Here is an 8057-nt window from a genome sequence, read left to right as displayed (position 1 = left end):
AAGCTAACAAAATTTTAACGAGGTAAGTTAGCTCATAGCATTTACTATGGTTACTTACTATTGGTTTACTATATCTAGTTTTTCAGGATCTATAGACTGTTTATTGAAAAAAAGGCTTTATGGGTAAGCTAACAAAATTTTAACGAGGTAAGTTAGCTCATAGCATTTACTCTTACAAAAAAAATTAAATAAATTTTTTTTTAGTTTTTTTTACAGATGAAAAGTGGGATACTGTTTTGGCTGTTATACGTACTAATATTTGGTACCAGCTAAAACTAATATTAAATTTTTGGCTTAAATTTGTTGCCAAAATTAATGGTAAAAAGATTTCTATTCATTTTGCACTTAATAGTACATTATTAATCATTTTTATAGTTTGCGCCAACTTATCCTGTGGTAGGGTAAGTTGGCACAATTTTTTTTTTTTTTTGAGGGCCCGGGAAGGCCTATAAGAGCTTTTTTTAGTAAATGAATGCAAATTTTATCAGTTACCTAAATTCATACTCTTTGAGACTACACTTTAATATTTTCAAAAAAATGTGCTGTTTGGGATACAGAGCTCATAGAGTAAAAACCGAGCAAACTAGCCACGGTCTTCCCTACTCGTCACTAACACCACTTTTGGTTTGTAAATTATTATAAATAATTGCTTTCAAATGTCTAAACATCTATCTACTATTTTTAACAAAGTACTTGAGAGTGGATCAATACCCCAAATATGGAAAGACGCAACAATTACACCCATATTCAAAAAAGGAGACAGATCAAAAGCACTTAATTATAGACCTATCAGTATAACTTGTACTTTAATAAAAATCTTTGAAAAAATTATAAAAAATCATATTATGACACACCTGATTAAAAATAACTTATAAAGTCCACACCAATATGGATTTCGTCCAGATCATTCCTGCTTAATTAACCTTTTAACTGTAATTAATTATTGGACGTCATCACTTGATAATAATATTCCCATCGACAACATTTATCTTGATTTTGAAAAAGCCTTTGACAAAGTTCCACATAAATTTCTTATTTCAAAACTTAAAGCTTATGGTATAAATGGATCAATACTATATTGGATTAAAAACTTTTTGAAAAACCGTAGACAAAGAGTTATTGTTAATGGAAATTATTCAAACTGGGTACCCGTTAAAAGTGGAGTTCCCCAAGGCTCCGTCCTTTCAGCTTTACTTTTTATTATATATGTCAACGATATCCCTGAAGTAATCAAATCAAAAGCTGCTCTTTTTGCTGACGATACCAAAATCTTCCGTTCTATTGAAAATACTGAATCTGCGCAAGAATTACAAAATGACATCGACGCTCTTGTTACATGGTCTCAAAAATGGGGAATGAAATTTAACATTGATAAATGTTCTGTAATGCACTTAGGAAACAACAACAAATCCCATACTTATAATATGCATGATCCAGAAAAAAATATAAGAGTAAACATTAAAACCACAAATTGCGAACGAGATTTAGGTGTTCACATAGATTCGAACTTATTATTTTCGAAACACACAACTATTCAAGTCAACAAAGCCACACAAATAATAGGAATAATAAAAAGAACATTTACATCATATCCAGACTTATTATCCTTCAAAAAACTATTTTCAGCACTAGTCCGCCCTCACCTAGAATACTGTGGATCAATCTGTAACCCTGGACTTCTCAAAGACAAACGGCAACTAGAAAATGTGTTAAGAAGAGCTTCGAAACGAATCAATGGATTACAGGATCTACCGTATGAACAAAGATTGTTGGCATTAAATATGACAACTGTAAAATACAGGCTACTTCGTGCAGACCTAATCAACGTCTACAAATGGTGCAAAAACAACAATAGTGACAGAAGTCTTTTTGAAATAGATAGTAAATTTATTACTCGTGGTCATATATATATAAACTAAAAAAACAATCTTCGCGATTAAATTTACGTATGAATTTTTTTTCTCTAAGAATAATAAATAAATGGAACTCTCTTCCTAATCACATTGTATCAGCGTTATCTTTAAAAACGTTTAAACTGCTTCTAGACAATCATCTAAAAAATGAATGGCTTCTCTATGACTAATCCACATTTTAATTTCTATTAGTTATACAAACTCTGTAATTGTCAAGTATTATATAATTAGGTTGACAGGCAGTTTATGCCTACACAATTTATTGTAAAACCTTAATTTAAAAAAAAAAAAAAATAAAAAAAAAATAAACCGCGATATTTAATTATTATATTTTGCCGAGTTAAGAATAAAAAGTTATCAATATAATTTATTTTTTCATTTAAAAATATTTTCAAAATAATATTTTCCGGGATTATTTGGACCCTAAAAGTTGTGAATAATTTGCACCAGCTAAAATACTTTATAATTAAAATATATGCACATTATTTTATATTAAAACATTTTATATTTAACAGGTAATTTTTAGTAGAAAATTTTTAGTAGAAAACTTTTAGTAGAAAATTTTTAGTAGGAAACTTTTAGTAGAAAATTCTTAGTAGAAAACCTTTATTAGAAAATTTTTAGTAGAAAACTTTTAGTAAAAAATTTTTAGTAGAAAACTTTTAGTAGCAAACTTTTATTAGAAAATTTTTTGTAGAAAATTTTCACTAGAAATTTTACGGATTCATAGTGTAGGGGAGATGGGGGCGCATTGATCGCCGGGGCAGTATGATCTTTTGGCTTTTACTCGTTCATTTTTGCCTTACTAGAAGTGAGGTTGCAATTTAAGTAACCATTATGCTTCCCTAATTGATTATTCGTAATATTTTTTCATAAGGTTATCAGCGTCAAAAAAAATAAAGAAAATATTGTTTTTCGTCATAAAAAGTGATTTTTTAAAATCGTACTATAATTCAAATATATTTTTATTTAGATGTCTGTATGGGTTAACAACAATTTTATTTTAAATTTGTAAGTGTTAGGTTTATAATATAATATATAATTTTTATTTGGCTGCAATATATACAGTAGATATTGCTATCAATATGTTACCTATACCTATTGGGGTACATTGATCTTTGACTATGCGGGGCCCATTGATCGGAGGATCAAAGTGCCCCATAGAAGACGAAGTGCCCCATGTTTTTGTTTATAAGCAATACAGTTAAACGAATGGAATTGTATTTATAATTTAAAAAAAAACTATATATAAACAAACAATAGTTTTTAGCATTTCATTTTTTAAATCTACTTATGTTATAAGCTAGTAATAATAATACTATTATTTTATAATATCAAAAGATATTTTTGTAAAAAGAGGCTTAATCCAAATGAAACTTTCAAGCCTAACTACAACATTAGACAAGTTTTTACAGCAGAAGATGAAAAAAGTTTATCAAGTTATTTACTAATTGCATCAAAAATGAACTATGGCCTTTCAACTAGGTCAACGCGATTATTGGCATATGAATTTGCTTTAAAAAACAATAAGATATGCCCATCATCATGGATCAAAAATAAAATTGCAGGCATTGATTGGTTGCAAGGTTTTATGAAAAGACAACCAGAGTTGTCTCTACGAACACCTGGAGCAACGAGCTTCGCTCGATCAACAGCTTTTAAAAAACACACTGTAAGAGAATTTTTTCAAAATCTTAAAACGGTAAGAAATCGATATAAATATAATCCTAACTGTATATATAATGTTGATGAAACTGGTTTAACAACCGTTTAAAAGCCGGTAAAGGTTTTAGCTGGTAGAGGAAGCAAACAAGTTGGAAGAATCACATCTGCAGAACGAGGAACATTGGTAACTGCATGTTGTGCCTCAAATGCTATTGGAAATTCCATTCCTCCATTATTTATTTTTCCTAGGGTAAAGTTTCATGATTACATGATTAAGGAAGGACCTCCTGGATGTGTGGGATTTGCAAATCCTTCTGGTTGGATGAACTCAGAAATTTTCATAGAATGGATTAAACATTTTGTTAAATATTCAAACTGTTCTCAGGAATCTCCAGTTTTGTTACTTCTCGACAGTCATGAAAGTCATATTTCTGTTAAAGGCTTGGAGCTTGCAATTCAACACGGAATTACAATGATAAGTTTTCCTCCCCATTGCAGCCATAAATTGCAGTCATTAGATAGAACTGTTTTTGGACCATTGAAAAGGTTTTACAATTCTGCATGTGATAATTGGATGGTTTCAAACCCAAGACGAATGACCATTTATGATATTGTTTCAATAGTTCGAGAACCGTATACAAAAGCTTTCTCACCATCTAATATACAGACAGGATTTAGAGTAGCTGGCATTGAGCCATTCAATTCTGAAATTTTCAAAGATGACGAATATTTACCATCATCAGTTACAGATAGAGCTGCTCCAGATACAGTTACTATCACTCCTGTCAACAACATGGAATCTGAAATGATACCAGCACATGTTAATCACATAGAGTCTGAAATAACTATAGTAAATATTGAAACAAGTATTTTAAACAAAGTGTCAACAAGTGTTGCTTCTATAATCTCACCTGAGGTTTTAAAACCTTACCCAAAAGCATCTGCCAGAAAAAAAAATGTTAAAAGTAGGCAGTTAAAAACAAGGATCTTGACTGATACTCCTGTCAGAAATGAAATTCGTTTGTCAAAAGAAAAGAAAATTTTGAAGCAAACCAAAAATCAACAAAAAGTCTCCACAAAAGATAAAGAAACTAAGAATTACTTGCTTAGGAATAAAAAACAATGTAAACCAAAAGCTGCTTCACAACTTGACTTTCACAAATGATGAAATATTCTTAATCAAAATATTTTACTTTTAACAAGTTTTGTAAACTTAAAAGTTGTATTCTTATTTCAGTCTTTATATTTCAGTTCTTATAAATTTCAAGTTGTTGCAAAGTTTTAAACGTATATAAAGCGGGTAGCTTATAGCTGCTGTGATTCATGCATTTTTTAATTAAAAATTAGACTAGTGGGTTTAACTGCTATATTTAAAAAATAATTAAAAAATTTAGATGTATTATATGTTACAATACAATATTACCCTTTGACTAAATTATTTACAAGATTTAGTTATAGAAGTGTTAAACGTTTAGATAATATTACGCATATAAGATCAATGTGCCCCAAGTCGGAGATCATAGTACCCCATAGTTTGGGGTACATTGATCTTTTGAGAGGGTTGTTTAAAAGTTAAAATTATTCATGTTTATCATTTTTTTAAATCAAAATATTTATATATTCCAAAAGCCAGATAGTTCTACATGTGTTTCGTAGTTAATAAGTTTTTAATATCTTTCAGGTTCTGCGCAATTTTCAAAACACTGCTACGGCAATCAATGCGCCCCCATCTCCCTTATGCAAAATAAATAAATTTCTTATTTCTAATTAAACTGTTTGTTAACTAGTTGTTAGATTAATTTTTTTCATTTTTTTGAATATAAAACCAAATTATATTGGATTAGCCATTTTGGTATTTTACTTTTTTCGGTAAATTTTAAGTTACTTCAAACAGTTGTTAGTTGCATGAGAAAAATGAGAAATTAATTTTTTTTTGAAGATATATGTAGTAACACTATCTTTTGAAGATATATGTAGTAACACTATCTTTTGAAGATATATGTAGTAACACTATCTTTTGAAGATATATGTAGTAACACTATCTTTTGAAGATATATCTAGTAACACTATCTTTTGAAGATATGTGTAGTAACACTATCTTTTGAAGATATATGTAGTAACACTATCTTTTGAAGATATATGTAGTAACACTATCTTTTGAAGATATATCTAGTAACACAATCTTTTGAAGATATGTGTAGTAACACTATCTTTTGAAGATATATGTAATAACACTATCTTTTGAAGATATATGTAGTAACACTATCTTTTATTTCTTTTATTTCCAAAGTTTCCTTTTATTTCTTTTATTATCTTTTATTTCCAAAGTTTCTATTCACCACAAAATATGTAAATATTCTTAAAAATAAGACAGTTTTTTTAACTTTTTTTTTAAATATTAAATTTATAAAATACTTGTTTCGGTTATATCATAGCTATTCTCATTTAAATTATATTAAAACGATTATATCAAATTTGTAAAATTAAGTTGTATTAATAGAGACCTTATAATAAAAAATACAATAAAAACGCAATTAAAAAATGTAAGAATTGTTTTAAAGATTTAAAAAAAGGGATACAAGTTGCGTTTGAGAACTTTAAAAAGATCGTTAATATCATGACTAAGACTGGGACTAGTGTTGTTTATTTTATAAGCTCATTAAACATTTAACAAGACTTTGTATAAAAATGAAGTAAAACTAAAAAAGCTTGTGTTAAGTCCCGAGAAATTTTTCTTATGAACAGTGGTAATTGTGGTATTGTTTGTTTTACTTAGAGTTAGGTCCAAAAAAGACATTTTAGATTTAACTTCTTTTTCCATTGTGAAAGTAATAGAACTTTGTTTATTACTGATATACTCCAAGAATAAATCGGCGTGATTTTTGGATGTGAAAGAAGCAAAAATTTCATCTACATAACATTAAGGAAAAGCTGGTTTTTCTCCGTTATAAGATTTAAGCCATTTATCTTCAAAATTTCCTATGAAAAAATTAGCCGGAACAGGTGCTAAGGTGCTAACTCATAGGAACACGATCAATCGAAAATTTGTCCTTTGAAAAGAAAATGAGTTTGAGATGCTGCAAAAATGAAGAGTTTTTTTAATCACTTTTAATGATTTTAAAATTGGCTTTACTATTTATAATGCTATTGACGGCGATATCTATTGTTTCTTGTTATTATTTTTAGACATTATTATCTATACCTTTAAAGAAAAAAAACTTTGCACGGATAAGAAATTAAAGCTTTTTTTTCTTCTTCTGATAAATTTGTTTTCCGAATTATTTATTTTATTACATACATACTTTCTCCAAAAGCTACTAAAATGAATATTTAATGATGCCTAATATTATTTAAGTATTAAAAAAAGAAGAACATTTTTTATATATTCTCCGTGACAATTTAAAACAAATAAAATAAACAAGTTGCAACTTACTCCACAAAATGCTCGTTTATCTCATGTTAAACTTTGGAATTCAAAAAATTTATCAAACTTAAGTTAAAAATAAATTTATCAAAACAAGTTTCAAATATTAATTACAGTTATTCAGGGTAACTTTGAATTTGAAAATAACATTGAATAAAACCTGTAAATGATTTCAAATTTTTTTTTTTCTGTGGTAATTTCTTTGTCTGTTGCTTTAATAAACGAGAATATGAGTTTTTTTGTTTCTTGTTTTTTTATTACATTTTAAATAAGCATTTGTTACAATGTTTAAGATACAAATATATAATAATGAGAATAATAATAATTATATACGTTGAAAGGTCCTTTTTTTTTAAAGGATGCTTCTTTTAAATGAGATTGCATTCAGTACAGTCGATATGCTGTATCAAGAGATCATTCAGTCCAGTCGGTATGCTGTATCAAGAGCTCTCAAGAAATTTGCTTATAATTACTAACGCTCAATTTTTGGCAGCTTTAAATTAGCTTTATAATTATGTAAACATTTTTTGTGGCTATGCAATAGGAATATAAATGTACATGTTAAAATTATTGAAACTGTAAAAGTTTTCTAAGTAAAGTTGTATGGCATTGCAAAACACGAAAGTTGTATAGCAAAACAAAACACGTTTTTATTCTCTCCAGGGCCCTGGTCGCATTAAATTCTCAAAATTCTGATTTTCTTATGCAACAGAACAAAAAGAGGGAAGTTGAATATGGAATTGTGGCTTTAGATTTTATAGTTTAGATATGTATTTAAGTTTTATAGTCTTTCAGACGTTTCTATTTTACACAAACTGACGTTATTAAAAATTAAAATAAGGCACGGTTTATTTTAGGTAGTCAAAGTTCAAACACGACCCTTTCAAAATTATTTGTTGTTTTAACAAAACATGTTTATATACATACACGCAAAGCAGTAAATATCTACATAAATAATTCGTAATGAAAATAAGTACTAATTGACATGAGCTTTGAATTGAAAACATTTACTCTTAAATACACGTATTAAGAATATGTTTATCGACTAGTGAACA

Source organism: Hydra vulgaris, chromosome 14, assembly GCF_038396675.1.
Source record: "Hydra vulgaris chromosome 14, alternate assembly HydraT2T_AEP".
In the NCBI taxonomy this organism is placed as follows: domain Eukaryota; kingdom Metazoa; phylum Cnidaria; class Hydrozoa; order Anthoathecata; family Hydridae; genus Hydra; species Hydra vulgaris.
The sequence above is the reverse complement of the archived record's forward strand: the minus strand, read 5'-3'. Positions refer to the sequence as shown.